Source organism: Cibotium barometz, chromosome 16 (assembly GCF_041138505.1).
Source record: "Cibotium barometz isolate CiBa-2024 chromosome 16, ASM4113850v1, whole genome shotgun sequence".
NCBI lineage: Eukaryota > Viridiplantae > Streptophyta > Polypodiopsida > Cyatheales > Cibotiaceae > Cibotium > Cibotium barometz.
The window spans coordinates 18,931,520-18,948,883 of NC_141061.1; the positions used below are offsets into that span (position 1 = coordinate 18,931,520).

Sequence of the window (17,364 nt, forward strand, 5' to 3'; positions counted from 1 at the left end):
TTATCCTTCATATTTTTTTTTTCCTTCTACAGATTTATAGGAATGATATGATTGTAGCTTTATGTCTTACACATAAAGTTGTTCATAATGCAGTGCATAGTCACAAAAAAATGCTTTTCGAGCAAACAAAATGTTCGAAACATTTCTAGGGCAAAATGTTTCAAAACTTCTGAAAATTTTTGTTCATACTAAAAAAAAAGAAAAGAATGATTTGTTGCTGTTCCCCCCACACCCCCCACCCTCCTTTTTTTTGCTTATACCAGCAAGGTCTGCAACATTTTGACGACACCCTCTGTTGCCCAGGAATAGCCACCACCACAGGCTTCTCTTCTTTTTCTCCCTTTCTCTTCTTCTCTCTTCTTCTCCCTTGCTCTCTTTTTTTTCATTGAGTAGATCCTTATGTAGTAGCAACTTCAGTGCCCACCCAAAGGCGGCTTGGTCTTGCCTAAAGGGAGTACAATTATGGCCGCTTGGATTTGAATCCAAGACCTCCCCCTCCCGGTCACAAACCCACATTGGAAGGCTACAACCCCATCGGCTCTTCTTCTCCCCTCTTCTTTCCCCTTTCTCTTCTTTCCCCATTCTTCAATGCCTTGAATCTTGCTCAATTTCTCCCTTCTTTTTTTCAATTTGTTCTTTAATTGAATATTGATAATTTATGAATATATTTAAGAGTCTATTCTATAAGTTTTTAAAATATTTACAATATACAATGATGGTGATTTTTTGAAACCTTGCGGTTTCTTAGCTAGGACAAAACATTTTGAAAGAAAACCCCAAAAACCTCGAAACGTTTCTTTTGACTATGATGCAATGTGGATCAACTTTGGTGTGATAGAGTGTCCCTCCCGCAAGAAAACTGTGCTTGATAACTGTTCTTTGTCAATGTGTTAGTCATTTTGGATTAAATGATCTCGTGTGTGTTTCACTCGTCTTTCATGAGAGTGTTTGATATCCTTTTGGACAGATCTTAGAATTTTGGACGTAGTTTTCTCCTCAAAATGTGAGAAGGCTTGTAGCATGTGGTTGCACACCTTCTTGCTGAAATCTAGGGTTTCAATGCATTGCTAATGTGCGGAAACGCTAGTACATGGTTGCACAAGTTGTGGTTAAGTGATGGATTGAGAGACAAGAGGGAAGAGTGATCCTTAAGCTTCTTGGCATCAAGTTACTTCTATCTAAGTGAAAGGGTTGTTTGGGGCCAGTTTAGGCAGCCTCCATCAGGGGCAGGCTGCCCTCGAGATCTGAAGAATTTTGTTGGGCAGGGCAGGACCACATATGGTGTGATTGGGCACTAGACAGCAGCATTTGGGTGCTAGATTGGTGGCAGGAAAAATGTGCAGCCAGGTGGGCTGGTCAGGCAGCGGGCCAATCAGCATTGTAAGGGGCTGATGGGGCTACTGATACTCCCTTTCTCACCCCCCTTTCCCTTCCTTTCCCTCTCCCAATTCGTCTCTTCAATCATTCCTCCTCCTCCATCATAACCACTGTATGTAGGCTGTAACAGCCCTCTGCCACAGTTTTAGGGCACCAAACTCAGCCCCTTGCCCACAGATAGATAGTACGTGTCAAGGATAGATAGCTAAGCAAAAACATAGCCCATATGGGAGTTAAACCTGAGAGAAATTAGGGCTTCGTAAGGGTTCTCTGCACATCTAAACGTGCGATTCTCACATCTTTCCCCCACTCTTAGAATCCATTTTGGGGAAGTTCGTTGTGGTATTATATTTTAGTTTATAGTCGTACCCTCGATGAGCAGGTTGAGCATCTTAGTTTAGTTTTGGGTATTCTAAGACGGGAACGACTGTATGCTAAACTCTCTAATTGTGAGTTCTTTTGTAAGGAGCTCACATACCTAGGTCATCAGATTTCTTGGGATGGTATGAGCATTGATCTTGAGCGGATTCAGAAGGTGTTGGATTGGCCGGTTCCTCGGACAATGAGGCAAACTTCGGGCATTCTTAGGATTCACTCTTTGAGGATTTTGCCCAATCCAACACCTTCTAGATCCGCTCAAGATCAATGCTCATACCATGCTGAGAAATATGATGACCTAGGTATATAAGCTCCTTATAGAGGTGTTGGATTCATAGTAGCAACGGAACGGGAACGGGAACGGAACGAAAGCACCACCAGGGGAACGGGAACGAGAAAAAGGGGGAACGGGAACGAGGGGGAACGGAAACAGGGAACGACCTAGATAATTCCTAGAAATGACGATAAATCTTAACATACAATGCTCATTTATATAACCAAATCAGAGACACACTGAAGTCTAGTGCACCATAATTTGCATGGCTAGATACTAACACTGAATAGATCTCACAAGTCAAAATAAATTAGCCCACATCATACATGACATAAGTGACAAAAAGCACAAAATGTGGCCCACATGGCACAGCCTAGATAAAAGAAACAATCCAAGTCCAAAGTCCAAGCCTCAAGGTGACATGCAAATAGTAAGGAGATATCAATGATCATGCATGGCTACTGCCAGTGATGCCATCAAGGAGACTATCATCTATGTCATCCAAGAAAGCCATATCATCAAGACCAACATCTGCAGCATCCAAATCTTCAATCCCATCCTGACCAGGATCTGCAAGTCCATGTGTCTCCTCATCATTCGAGGACTCCTCATCAAGCAATATAAACTTCTCTGGTTTGGGAGATGCCATATCACCAAGCAAGTGCAAATTAGCACTTACAAAAATCAAGTCATTGACTTGTTTTGTTCCAAATTTGTTCCTCTTCTTGGATGCAACATGGCCGAACACACTCCATAGCTGCTCAATCGGAGAGGAGCTTGCACCTTGAGACAAGATCCTTACTGCCAATGATTGAAGCTGTGGTGTACGAGCCCCATAATCCTCCCACCATAAAGCAGCCCCTATCTTAAACCTATCTCTCTGTGCATCAGCCGATCCAAACCTTCCCAACTTGCTGCGATAAAATCCAAGTTGGTCTTTCACCAACCTTCGTTTATCTGCATCACGAATCAGCCTAGAAAGCACTGTCTCCCAACCATCCATCACCTCATCAGCGGCCTCTTGTCCACATCCTTGGAACTCGGGATCCAAGACATACGCTGCAGCATGCATAGGAGAATGATAACCATTCCATCGTGCTTCACATAATTCTCGAACCTCTGCATATTTCTCATCAGACAAGCCCATTTCCCCTATTTTCTCGATCATTCGGTCGGCCCCCTCATAAACCTTGCCAATGCATGGCTCCCGTCCATCTGCAATCCGCATCAAGCGCATGATCGGCTTCATCATAGCATTGATAGTATTGACTTCATCCCAAAATGTGAAGTCTTGTATGGTTCTTGCAACCTCTATGCCGGCTCTTGAGCGAGAAAGTGCCCATCCCATCCACTCATTGCATACAACCAACTGCTTCAAAGGCAATTGCACTTTGGATAACCTCTTCATCATGAGAAAGTTATAACCAAAGCGTGTCTCTGAGTACTTCAAGAGATCCTTTTTGGCCGATCTCTTGCGGAATTCATTCAAAATAAACTGATGGTTTTGAATGAAGCTTATTATCTCCTTGCCTTTTTGAATGTGTGGATCAATCCATGGCAAGCTGCCAACATCCTTCAATAAGTTGCTCAAACAATGAGCAAAGCATGGACTGAATGTGATATGCGGATACCTGTCTTCAAGCTTAAGACCAGCTGCTCTATTTGTTGCCTCACCATCAGCTAAGAACTGAATAACATTCTCCGGTCCAACTTTCTCAATACCTTCGGCCCAGTCTTCCACAAGCTGATCTGCAGTTTTTCCAGTCCCAGAAGCATCATGTGAGGAAATGAATTGCATTCTTCCTCGAGAATAAGCAACCATGCCATGAATGGACCTTTTTCGAGTGTCACTCCAACCATCTGCAATAAGTGACACACCATTCTTTGCCCAACTTTCATGCACAGACTCTAAAGCACATTCAATTGCAGCTTTCTCCTTTTGCAACAAGGTGGTGCGTATGGTCTCATATGAAGGAGGCTTGTATGTTGGGCCATACCGTGCAATCTCCTGGACCATTTCAATGAAATATGGAGACCTGGCAACATTGAATGCTACATGATCATGATAAAAGAACCTTGCAACAGCTGCATCTACCCTCTCTTTCTTGCGGGGATCCCAAGCTGCTCCCAAGGTTTGCTGCTTACCGGAACTTGCACCCATAGATTGCGAATCTTGGGAAAATGCAAAGCTCCCAAGTCCTCCATACTGTTGTCCATCTCCCAAGTGTACATCTTCCCCTTGTCTACTGAAGTAAGATGCATCAATTGCCGGTTTCTTTCGTGCACATGCTTTCTCCTCTTCACTTGGGTACTTTGCCAAAAGCTCTCTACGCATTTCAAGTGTTGTCCCTGGGCATTTGTTCACTTGTGCTTTTTCATTGTTCACATGGCATAGATGTGCTCTCACACGGTTTGCTCCTCCTGACTTCTCTTTGTTACATTGCTTGCATTTCCATCGTGTTGCACCTCCCTTAGATGAATACCTTTCTAGCCTTTCAACGTCGTCCCACCAAGTAGCATTCGAAGCCGATCGCTTTGAACCCGAGTAAGCCATGATGTCTGCAAATTCGGGCAAAAAGTTGAATAGGCTTTCAAAGTTAACCATTACAGAGAAATGAGTCCTTTTTTTTTCTTCTGTTTAATGGGGAGAGACTGTGCACTGTGCAGTGTGCAGTCTAGATTGTGATTCACCATAGGTAATTTTTAAAACACCAAAAGTTCAAAGTTCAAACAAAAAGAGAGAGAGAGAAGAAAGAGAAAAGCTTCTTGCTGCCTTGCCTTTTAGATGAATGTAGTCACTGTGTGTAGTGTACAGTGTACACTGGAAGTCTGCACAGTGCAAGGGCTGGGGGCCTGGCTGCCAGTGGCTGGGGCGACTGTACTATGTCGTACAGAATGTCAGAATAGCTGCCGTACGGGTAGGAGAGTACGGGCAGTGGACTCGTGGAGTCGTGGAGAGCAACGGCGGTACAGGCGTGAACTTCGAAAAGCGACGGGCGGCGAAAGGCGTACGGGACCGGTGCGAATTTTCGAAAAGCGCCTGGCGCAAGGCTTACAGGCTTCAATTTTTTTGAAAAAAATCCACGTCATCAGCACGTTCCCACGTGGGGGAACGGTAGGCTCGCGTTCCCTCGCCCGTTCCATCTCTCGTTCGACCACCGTTCCCTGCCGTTCCACCTCTTTTCGACCACCTCAACGTTCCACCATTCGTTTCCAGCGTTCCACTGGTCCACGCGATGGGGGAACGCGTTCCACCGTTCCCAATGGGGGGGAACGGGGTTCCCCTGCTACTATGGTTGGATTGGCCGGTTTCTCGGACAGTGAGGCAACTTCGGGCATTCTTGGGATTCACTGATTTCTCAAAAAGTCAGTGAAGGATTATTCGAATCTGACTATTCCTTTCACGAACCTTGACAGGGACAAAAGTCCAATAGTCCTATTACCTAGAATGAGAGATTTGATGTAGCTTGTGTGGTATTTGAAAGCAAGAAGCTTAGGGAGGTGAATCTTTTGAGTTTCACCAAGATTAGTGGTGACTTGTATGATTCCTTGAGAGGGCTATGTCGAACTGATGGGCATTTCAATCCTGAGATGGTATTGACAGCAGGTTTAGGTAGGGAGCTCCACGGTTTTAGTTAGGACTCCATGGGTTATTGTTCCGGGATGATAGGGTCTGTGTACCGGATTGCGTTGAGGTTAGGAAAAGGATCCTTTATGAATATCATGACTCTCCTATAGTGGATCAAACGGACGTTTTATTGGCCTAAGACTATGTGGTGAAATGTTATCAATGTCAAGTGAATAAGGTAGAGCGCCTTAGAGTTGGAGGGTTGTTACATCCTCTAGAGGTCCCTTTTGGGAAGTGGGAAAGTATTTCCATGGATTTAATTGTCGAATTGCCACGGACCAGCAGAGGGCATGATGCTATCTGGGTGGTGGTAGATAGATTGATAAAAATGGCGAGGTTTTTACCTACAAGGTCAATTGTTAGAGCAAGTGATTTGGTGCAACAGTTTCTTGAGCAGCTTTTGAGGTTGTATGGGTTTCCTTGTAAGATAGTGAGTGAACAAGGATTCAAAGTTTTCTGGACACTTATGGCAGCTAGTTTTCTGAAAATTGGAGACTATGTTGAGTATGAGTTCCTCTTATCATCCTTGGTGAGATGGGCAGACGGAGAGGGTGAATCAAGTTCTGGAGGATATGCTATGTGCATTCGTCTCTAGTTGACCATCTGATTGAGAGAGGTATATCCCAGTGGTCGAGTTTGCACTACAATAGTGCTAAGCATTCGGCTATCGGTTACAATTTGTTTATGCTAATGTACAATAACGGCAAATGAAACTCTAGCCCTCCCAAATGTTCTAGAGGTTCTGTTGGTTCTTCGTGTCTTTCTTCGGATTGGTTTCACCCAAAGTGTGGGTTTGGTTTTGGTTATCTGAAGACTTTCATTTAAGTTGGGAATCCTGTTTGGAATTACACATGGTCTGAGGTTTCTTGGAGACATTCTCTGAGTCTAGCTAGCCATGGTCTCATTATATACCTTAGCATACCGGATGGCATCCTCCAATGTTTTGCTGTGATTATCTCGGTAAGCTGTTGTCCCCTTTGGTTTTTGTCATGCTCTCGGTGAGATTGGCTGGGTATACTCTCTATTTTATAAGAAAAAAACCTGAGTTTTTGGTCTTTTAAAAAAATCAACTAAGGGCTTTTTTAGATATGCGCTAGAGAAATAGTCCTCCCTTGCTCACCTTTTTTTGGGAAAAAAACAACACTCTAATTTTATTAAAATAGCATGACAAAAAATGTGCCCATAAATTTTACATGTGCTTGGCACCTGCTTTAACGCATAAGTCACTTATATCGTGACTACTGCAACTATAAATAACCATCTAGTCATAAATAGCCAATATCCGTTGATTTATTAATAATGAACCCTAGCCACTTGTATATTAGTCTCCTTCCACTAGTCTCAGGGCTCCCCTAACCTTGCCATATTAGGTCCTAATCTCGACAGTTAGTATTAGGTATGTAACAACAACTTTAGATTTGGGTTTCCATGCAGCAAACAACAAATTAGGAATTTTTAATGAACAAGAGCTACAAATTAGGGCTTTATACAACACCATTGAGGGTTTCTTTACCACAGCTGCAAATTAGGGTTCTTAATTAATAATACCTCATAAATTAGGGGTTTTAAACAACAACAACTCAAAATAGGGTTTTCGTACAGAAGCTGTAGTTCAAGGTTTCTAAACAAAAGTAGTTTGTTGGAGGTGCGAGAATGCCAAAGTTGTGTAGTCCCGAATTTGTTTTAACATAAACTTTGGAGAGTGGGATCCTCATGGATGATGGGCAGCTTGTAGAGCTTCCCGGGTGGCTTTATCCTTCTCTAAACAGTCCCACACGCCTCCCAAAATTTTCCACAGGTTTTGGACAGCCACTCGGCCTCTTGAAATGCCCCAAATCTGTTCACAGGTCATGGGCATCCGTGGGGCAGCTTTAAATGCCCCAAATGAAGCCGTTACATCAGTTTCAGATTTGGGTTTCCATGCAGCAACAATAAATTAGGGTTTTTTTTAACAACAAATTTGGGTTTTAAACACCACCACGTTAGAATTTAGGGTTCTTGTACAACTAAAGGGGTTCAAAAAAAAAAAGTTTCTAGCTTTCGAAACCTCAAAACATCGAAACAGTTTTTAAAAACCTCAAAATCTCTCCACCAAATGCCAAATTGAATTGCATGTAATCCACATCAATGACAACAAGAGAGCAAATCATAGCTCTCTAACGGTACCAGTGATAAGCAGTAGAAGAAGTAGCAGATATACGCATGTGTAAAGGCAACAAGATCTAGAAGTCATGCCTGTGAGACATGCAATGTAAGCTGCAAGAGATAAACTCATCAATGGAGGGTCCGATGAGGAAAAATCAGCAATGGTAGGGGTGATAAAAATAAAAATCCAGCAATGGGGGAAAGCTAGAAATCGGGAGAAAAAGTGGGGGCTCGAGGCGGGCATCAGCCAATGCTATGAGAGGATGGGTAGACTCTTAGCGATGCCATGATTAGTGGCATGTATGGCCAGTGTAAAGATGCATAATCCCACAGTAAATAATATACATGTGACATGTCAAAACCATGAGGGCAAGCCAACATTGGCCAAGTGTGTAGAAGGCACTCCCAGTAAACATCACATGTGAGAAAGTGACAATATCAACACTGCAAGGGAAAGCAGCATAAAAGACATCTCTAGTAGACATCAGTGGGCAAGTAAAATCCTCCCCTGAAATGCACCTACCAGACAAAGCATATCAAGAAGTATTGACTATATAGCATAGTCATCAAAAGCAACCGCGTCAGAAGACATCTCTGCAGGTGAAGAAGATGAAATGGCCAAGGTTTTCATATTTTTAGTCAAATTGGCCTCGTGTGCACCTATTGAAGAAGATGCTAGCTTCTTCTTTCTCTCACTCTCAATATGCTTCTTGCATTCCTCTATGGTATGCCCTATTTTCCTGCAATAATTACAACGCTTTTTCTTTTCAGCCTTGTCCTCTTTCTTGGAGGATCCGATGGGCTAGGTTTAGGCCCAGATCGATTCCCACGAAAGGTAGCAGTCATTGTTAACTCAGTAGGCATCATGTTGTTCCTGTTGGTATGGGATTGCTCTTCATTGAGCAAGAGAGTCACAAGGTTGTCAAAAGTGACCGCATTAGGTGCATTACCACTCAACAACCGCAATGTAGTCCCAAATGTCTGATAAGAGTCGGGCAAATTACACAAGATTGTCTGAACAAGATAGCCATCGGTCAAGACCTCATCAATATCGATGAGCTGCTCTTGAAGATCTTTAACATGTGTAAGGTACTGATCAATAGAGTCACCTTCAAGCATGCGGTCAGTCTCAAGTTTATCCGAAGGTAAGCTACACGAGCCTCATTGCGACCTGAATACAACTCTGCCAAGGTATCCCAAGCACCCTTAGCGGTGGTGCAAGAACGAATGTGTGGAATGATATGCCTGCGGCATGAGAGAGCAATCAACGCATGGGCTTGAGCATCCCTAGCATCCCAAGTACGCTGCTTCTGCTGGGTAGGAGGACGACGAGAAGGTTGACTTGCAGGAGGGTGAGCGGGGATCACTTCACCTTCCACTCGAGCAGGTGCGAGAGAATGCTCCTTTGTGCCATCCACATATAGCCATACATTCTTGGTAACCAATACATGACGCATCATATAAGCCCACATAGGGATTGAGTTTATCTTCTTGGGGCAACATACCAAAAAGATCATTATTATTGCCGGCCATGGCAACACAACAAAAAATTGACAAGGAAATAACTCAGCAAGATTGCAAATGAAAAGTCAATACATGTGTTGCAAGTAGACCAATAATACGTCAATGGTCACCCCAAGAATAAGTAGAGTCTAGCAAATGTGAATCTGGACCAAGTGTCAAGCAATTCTGAAATGAATACATACACATGTGCATCAATGTCTGCAATCCACGGAAATACCTATAAACCTGTAGGAATGCGGGAAAGTAAACAAAGGGAAAACAAATGGACTGGAAGGGAGCGCCTTCACCACAAGAAATACATATACCCGTCTCAAATCTGCAAATGTGTCGCACTGTCGAAAATCCCCAAAATTGCAATACATTGCGCAAGAAATACATATACCCGTCTCAAATCTGCAAATGTGCTACACTGTCAAAAATCCCTAAATTTGCAATACATATGTGCAAGAATCCCATGGAAATCAGTGCCAGACAGGAGCAGTGTCACAAATGTGGGCTTAATTTTGAAAAGCCCCAAATTTTGAATGATGAAAATTTGCTCAATGTCACGATTTCGGAAGGAGAAATTTGAGAAAATGCCAAAATGTCGGGGTAGACTACTTGTAAAGCACCTCCACTACCTATAAAGCACCCGCACTTGTAGGTGACTGTCAGAATATGCAGCAGAGATGAAGACAAGATCTGAAAACATCTAGAGCAAGTGCGCAGCAGAAAAACGCAGAAATGAGAGAGAGAGAGAGAGAGAGAGAGAGAGAGAGAGAGAGAGAGAGAGAGAGAGAAGCGTATAACTTTGCTATATGCACAAGAAATTCCCGGATACAGGATGAGAAGTGTGGGGGGGCAAGGGGCCATTTTATATGGCCCCAGATGACCAGTCGGCCTGTTGAAAAATAGCTGACAGCCACCATAAATGTTCACGACCTGCTCTCCTCCAGTCGGCCAGCAAAAACACCAGTCGGCCAGCAGTAGCCAGTCGGTTAGCATACAGGGGACAGCCTGGGGGCAGTAGAGTCTAGTCGGCCAGGATGTGGAACAGCCGACAGGCACAGGATAGCCTCCCACACCAAGGAAAAATAGGGAAAAATGGGAAAAAAATATGGAGAGTGGGGAAAAACGAGAAAACACCTGAATCGGGCGGGCACACCCACAACAGAGGCCCTGGTGTAAATATACAGACAGGAGATGACTGCTAACACCCCCTCTCAGCTCCTGGATGTGGAACCAACCCTAGTGAGTTGGAGTGCCGTCGGAGCATAGTCTGAGGTAGAGACTTTGTGAAGAGGTCCATCGCATTGTCCTCCGTCGAACATAACTCTAGCAAGATGTCATCAGCAACAATCTTTTCACGAACAAAATGCCTCTTGATGACCGCGGGTTCCACCAATGGAACCCCAATCCCGCCAAGTAACCTCTGCAACCAACAGCCCGATACTCTGCCTTTGTCGATGACAAGGCAATAGTTGGCTGCCTCTTATTGCTCCATGAAACCGCTCGTGAGCCAAGGGAAAAACTGTAGCCTGATGTCAAGGTTCTCGTCTCTGGCTCTCTGCTCCAAACTTAGTCACTCCAACTTCGGAGTCAGACTCTGTCCATCAATCCCCCTCGTGTGTAAAAGAGTCCAAGATCCTTCGCATGCTGTAGAAACCACAAGATACGCAATCCTGCCCCGCAAAGAGTCCTCTGCAAACATGAGCTAAACAGCCTCATCAAGAAGCTCCCGTCCAATTTGGTATGCATCAACCAAGACAATGAACCATTCTGCTTCCGAATCAAGGAGGCATCATACTGCTCACAAGGATCAACAACTGTTACGGTGGGATTCCAAGTCCTGGAAACCTGCTGAAGATCACTCAAGGCCTTCGAAAACCTGTAACCACCCCCTCTGAATCCGGAACCACAAAGCCTGGAGAATGTGCAACATCCACCTCCTCCTGCAAGTAATCAACTGCCACCTGCCTGGCCTTCCAATAGGTCCCCGTGGAAAGAGCTTCCTCAACTACATGAGTTTCTTTGTCTCGAATGCTACGAGACATCTGAGCATAGGTTACCTGTGAAGTTTCCTCTGACTTTCGAACACAAGAACGACCAACATCTGTACCGGAAAGTTCCTGCCAACTGCTGCCATCATCTGGCAAGCCATCCACCATCTGGTTCGGGAAAGCCTGCACCTGCAACGTATCCACACTTAAGTGGCCATTACGAGACTGCCACTCTTCACAAAACTGAGGACCTGGGAGAGAGAGTGCTGAAAGTTTGTAAACTCCATTCTCCACTCCGCCTTCCCAAACTACTTGGCTTGTTGCTTTGTCCTGGAGAGCAACAAAATGCTCATCAAACTCCACCCGTATGCCAGCCTTGCAAACCTGATGCAATGACAACAGATGAAAACCAAGTGGTGGAACATACAACACTTGGGAGGAATGCTTTCCCCCTCTGCCATCGGGAACTATCTCCAACCTGCCCTCACTATGAATTGGGATAGTGGATGTATCCCCAATAAGGATGTGACGAGAATACCTGCAAAGATCTTGTAAAGCCGTGCGGGGAGGAGTCATGTGCCTTGAAGCACCACTGACTAGAATCCACTCGTGAGTATCCATAGCGGAGGGTCCTCCAACCTCCTCCCTGCACGAAGAAGATGAAACACCGGTGTCCATAATCTCTAGGTGCTGCACAAAAGCTGGAGTCTTCACGGTTGGTGCTGAGGATTCCGCACCCTTCTCGGTGCTCCGCTTAGGACACTTCCTTCAATAGTGGCCTTTCTTGCCACAATTATTATAGGTCCTCTCGGCCTTCAGTTTCTCTCGGTTTGAGTCGGACTTCTGCTCAGAAGACTTCTCCGATGAAGCCTTGCCTTTGCCCTTGTTGTTGTTATTATGGCCTTTCGACCATTGGCCAGTTAAGTCCTTAGAACCTCCGCCCTGTGGAGGGTTCGTGAATTGCTCTTCTTGGTCCAAGACCATGGACACAAGCTCCTCCCATGTGATGGTGCTGAGCCTGCCACTAGTAATCAACGAAGAGTAAAAGGCTGAGTACTAAGAGGGAAAATGTGACAACAAGGTTATGGCCATATCCTATGATGATATCTCTTTCCCTGCTTGGAGAACTTCTTGCTGAAGAGCTTGCGGCTTGTTGATGTGCTCCCGCATCGTTGACGACTTTGGAGGATTCATCACCCGCATCTGAACTTCCAAGGAGATTCTCTTCATGGGTGATAGCCTGTTGTAGAGAGAAGCCAAATGTTACCAAATTCCTTTGGCCAGCGTCATATGCTTGATATTATTGATTACCTGTGGTGTGCAATTGAGGAAGATGAAAGAACGAACTCTAGCATTGACACGGTCCCATAACTGTGCTTGTGCCTCCCGTTCGTTCCGAATAGAGGGTAACTCCCCTTCCTCTAACTTCGGCCGTGGAATCCCAACAACAATGAAAGCAGCAAGGTCGTAAGACTCCAAAACAGATTCCATCAATACCTTCTATATGCCGTAGTTGTTCCCGTCCAACTGACGGTCCACTGGGAACGTGGGGAGTGTCGGGATCTTCACGTGCTTCTGAGCCATCTCAAGTAAATCTGCCATTGCGGGGGTGTAACTGAAAAGGGAGGGTGGGTGGGAAAAAATGAAGAACTAAACCTGCAAGTGGCAGTCCAGCAACGAGGCCCGCCTTTCGCTTGCTTCTCCTCTTCTCGTACGGCCCAAAACAGTCCTCCAATCAGCAACACAAAAAAACCCCCCCTTGCTCACACAGTTCCCAAGATCTTCCAAGAGCCTAGAGCTATGATACCATGTCAGAATATGCAGCGGAGATGAAGACAAGATCTGAAAACACCTAGAGCAAGTGCACAGCAAAAAAAGGCAGAAATGAGAAAAAGATAGAGAGAAGCGTATAACTCCTGGATATACACAAGAAAATCCCGGATACAAGATGAGAAGTGTGTGTGTGTGTGTGTGGGGGGGGGGGGGGGGGGGGGGGGGGGCAAGGGGCCATTTTATATGGCCCCATATGATTAGTCGGCCTGCTGAAAAACAGCCGACAGCCACCTCAAATGCTCTCGACCTGCTCTCCTCTAGTTGGCCAGCATACAGGGGACAGCTTGGGGGCAGCAGAGTCTAGTTGGCCAGCATCTGGAATAGCCAACAGGCACATGACAGCCTCCCACACCAAGGAGAAATAGCGAAAAATGGGGAAAAAATATGGAGAGGGGAAAAATGAGAAAACACCTAAACCAGGCAGGCACACCCACAATAGAGGCTTTGGTGTAAATATACAAACAGGATATGACTGCTAATAGTGACCTCTAAAATTGTCAATTTCTAACAAAATCCCGGAATTTCGGGTGCAAATGTGCACGAAAGTTCAGAAGCGAAACAATGTCACAAATTTAGGGTTTAATGGAAAACCCCCAAATTTAATGTAACGAATCTGTTGATTTTAAACTGTCGCAAAAGACACGGAGCTTTGCTCAATGTGCAAGCCTGCACGCACTGAATATGCAGGATTGAATATGCAAGGTGAGATCGGTGATGAGCGGGCTGAAACAAGCAATGGATGCGTGCACAATAGTAGCGGCACTAACACCTTGAGTAGCTCAGCAGCGCACGCAGCAGCAGCACAAAGAGCAGCAGCAGAAATGACGACAGCGTACAACAGCAGGTCGTACAGCAGTCAGATCTGCAGCAGATGTGTGCAAACCGGAGCATGCAAGCAGTTCAGCAGCACGTCATGTACAGACAGCAAGAGCAGTAGTGCGCAGAGCTGTACGACAGATATGACCTGTACGGCAGCAAAGAGAGTAGGGAGAAGTTGTGTTGTGTGGGCACAATAGGCAAAAGCTTAAGGGCAAGGAGCAAGGAGAAGCCCCGTGCTTGGATACCATTGTTGGGGTTGGGGGAGCAAGCCTGCACACAGAGAACCTCTCAGACAGAAAACGTGAAGGAGAGAGCGAGCTGCTAGAAACGTACTCGATAATAATGTATGATGAAAGTACAAAAGATAAGAGTACTAAAAGCCTTGGGCTAAGTGCCCAACACATGAGTGTGTTCACACGAGGAAAAAACTTGTGTCCAGCCACATGGAAAAAATGCCCGTGAGTAAGTTGGGCTCACTCCTGAACTAGTTGGGAGTGGCCAGGTGGACATCACCAACAATGCTCGTTTTGGGCATGTAAACTTTGGGGATTTGATGCTTTTGCAGAAGAATCAAGTGATGACAATATGCCGCCTCTTGAGTCTCCAACAAGACATGTATGTGGGGGGTGTATTTTGGTATTCCCAAGGATGGAGCTTTTAGAGCTGAAAATAAATAACAGCTCATACATAGTGATGTATGTGGTCTGATGCGGAGGGGGGCCCGGGGGCATCTTTACTTTGCCACATTCATTGATGACTACTCAAGGTTTGCTTCGGTATATCCTTTGAAAGTAAAAGCAGATGTGTTTACGTGCTTTCAACACTTTGTGGCAATGGCTGAAAATATGTCTGGATGTAAAGTACATACACTCGACTTAGATAGAGAGGGAGACCACATGTCTAATGCATTCAATAATTATTTGCTTAAGAAGGGCATCAAACATTATTGCACTATGCCTTATACACCAGGATAGAATTGTGTAGTTGAGAGACAGAACAGGTCTCTCATGGAGATGGCAAGATATATGGTGAAAGCACAGAAGTTGCCTTAGACTTTTTGGATGGAAGCCATCATATGTGCAACCCATGTGTTGAGCAGGTGCCCAACAAAAGCTTTGAAGACCATAACACCATTTGAGGCTTGGTAAAATAGAAAGCCAAAAGTGGATTAAATGCATGCATTTGGGTGTTTGGCATATGCTCATGTGCCAGAGCAACTCAGAACGAAGCTAGATGATAAAGCGATCAAATGCATCTTTGTAATGAGAGCAAGGGATACCGCCTCTATAATCGAGTGACAAGCTGGAGTTTTGTCAGTATAGATGTATTAGCTGAAAATTCAGTTCAGCCCATGCTCAGCTGGTATAAGAGTCATGTTATAGGCTCATAGGATATGTTTGATGGGCTTTTACCCATAGCCATTAGTGGGGATTTAGTTCAGCCAGTCCCTATTCAGGATATGTCTGGAGTTGACCGACATGTAAGACATGGAACAACCAGCGAATCAGCCCCCTTCTATGGAAGAGGTTGAAGATGTTGTCAAGGCAGAGCAAACAGCCATACAAGGAGCAGCATGGGGAGTCTGCATTTGCCATGGGGTGTCTGTTGAGCGAACTAGGCACAAAGCATTGGCAAGTCTTGAAATGCATTTTCCATTATTAGGGTACCCTGGATCTTGGTTTGTTCTATTGTAGGGGGGCAACTTGTAGCTTTATGCATACAGTGATTCAGACTGGGCTGTTGATTATGATACCAGGCAATCCACTAGTGGGAATTGTTTTTTTCTTAGCAGTTCATGCATATCTTGGTTGAGTAAAAAAGCAACCCATTATTGCCACATCTACCTGTGAGGCTGAGTTTAGGGCAACCTTCACTGCTACGATAGATTGTGTATGGCTGAGGAGATTATTGACTGATCTTCGTAAGTGTGAGGAGACATCCACTACTATTCTCACTGATAGCTAGGGTGCTATGGCCGTGGCACAAAATCTCGTATTTCATGCACGTAGAGAGATTACATGCAGGGGAGATCAATTTATCTTATTGCCCCCCTACACAAGATAATGTTGCAGATCTATTTACAAAGGCTTTTCGAAAAGCTTTAGGCTTTCTCTCATACATAGAGTGATCTTCTACCTTTCTTACACTACAGGGTTGGATTTGAAGGCAAATGCACAGTTATGGTAGTGCTACGTGTGAACATGACCTAACCAAGGGCACTTTTTTCCATGTAGTTTTTCCCCTTGGATATCCAGTGTCAAAGGACACTCTATATATTGCTTTGTACTTTCACATTATTATTATGGATGAATATATGTGGAAGGTTGATTCTATCACCTCCACATATGTGGAAGGTTGACTCTATCACCTCCACAGAGGAGAGTGCCGACGTTGGCGCCATTGCATTGTACTTTGGGCTGAGCCTTCACTCTGATAATACAGTGATAGTTGATGTAATGCTCCATTCTCTGTATTGTCAACCAAAACTCTAACCCTTTGTGTGACTGCGGCTTTACAATAGAGTGGTGGAGAGTCGGCTCCTTATAGATGGTAGTGGGCAGCCCATGTGCTGAAAAGTGGTAGCTACCTTGCTGTAGGCAGCCTTTGGACAAGTATTAGCTCACTCTTATCGTGCATTTGATAGACATGTTGGCTGTGGTTGGTCTTGTCCAAATGTGGCCATCATATTTTAGGGTCTTGGTTCATCAACATCGATCACACATTGACTCTTACTATCCTTCTGAACACACATTGAAGGCCAAGGTTCATCAACACCAATCACACTATGACCATCTATTAGTTTCTGATGGAGAAGGAAATCTCTATCATGTAGTGTGGTGGACTACCCACATGCACTTAAGTTGCCCACGCTCATATTTAACTTGAGGAGCCCAAGATCTAAGTTGTTCGCCCATGTTATATAACTTGTTCGTACTCATTCAAGTGTTATGTGAACCTGCCACTTACACCTTGGCTATAAAACTTCAGCAATAATAAAATGGGGCTTGGAAGCATACTTGCTACATACAAAACCCATGAAATTCACTTGTTAGGCCTCAAATAGGTGCAAGCACTCGTGCCTACGGGGTTTTGAGTTGTCTGAGCCCTGTGGATGTTCACAACACTAAAATGGAGGCAATGTTCACACTAGAAAACAAGTTCATGTGTGCAAGTCCTTGCCAAACAAACATTTGTAATGTGCATTGTTGATGGGACAATCTTGCGTCTTCCAAGCTAAGCAATTGTCCTCAATTAAGAGGACCTCATATCAATAGATCTGAGTTTTGTAGCTATTTTGCCATAGTAAGCCTCATCTCCTATAAAGTTGTCTTGCATAGTAGGTCCATTCATTGCTTCATAGATGTCTTGCTATAGTACGCATCACCTCCTCTATAGCTGTCTTGCTA

The 17,364-nt window shown here is 44.6% G+C and overlaps 1 protein-coding gene across 2 annotated transcripts in view; it reads left to right on the forward strand.

The window, feature by feature from the left end:
- LOC147630444 (pyruvate dehydrogenase E1 component subunit beta-1, mitochondrial-like) overlaps nt 1–17,364 on the forward strand; it is a 100,351-nt gene that overhangs the window by 67,906 nt on the left and 15,081 nt on the right. The window lies entirely within an intron of this gene.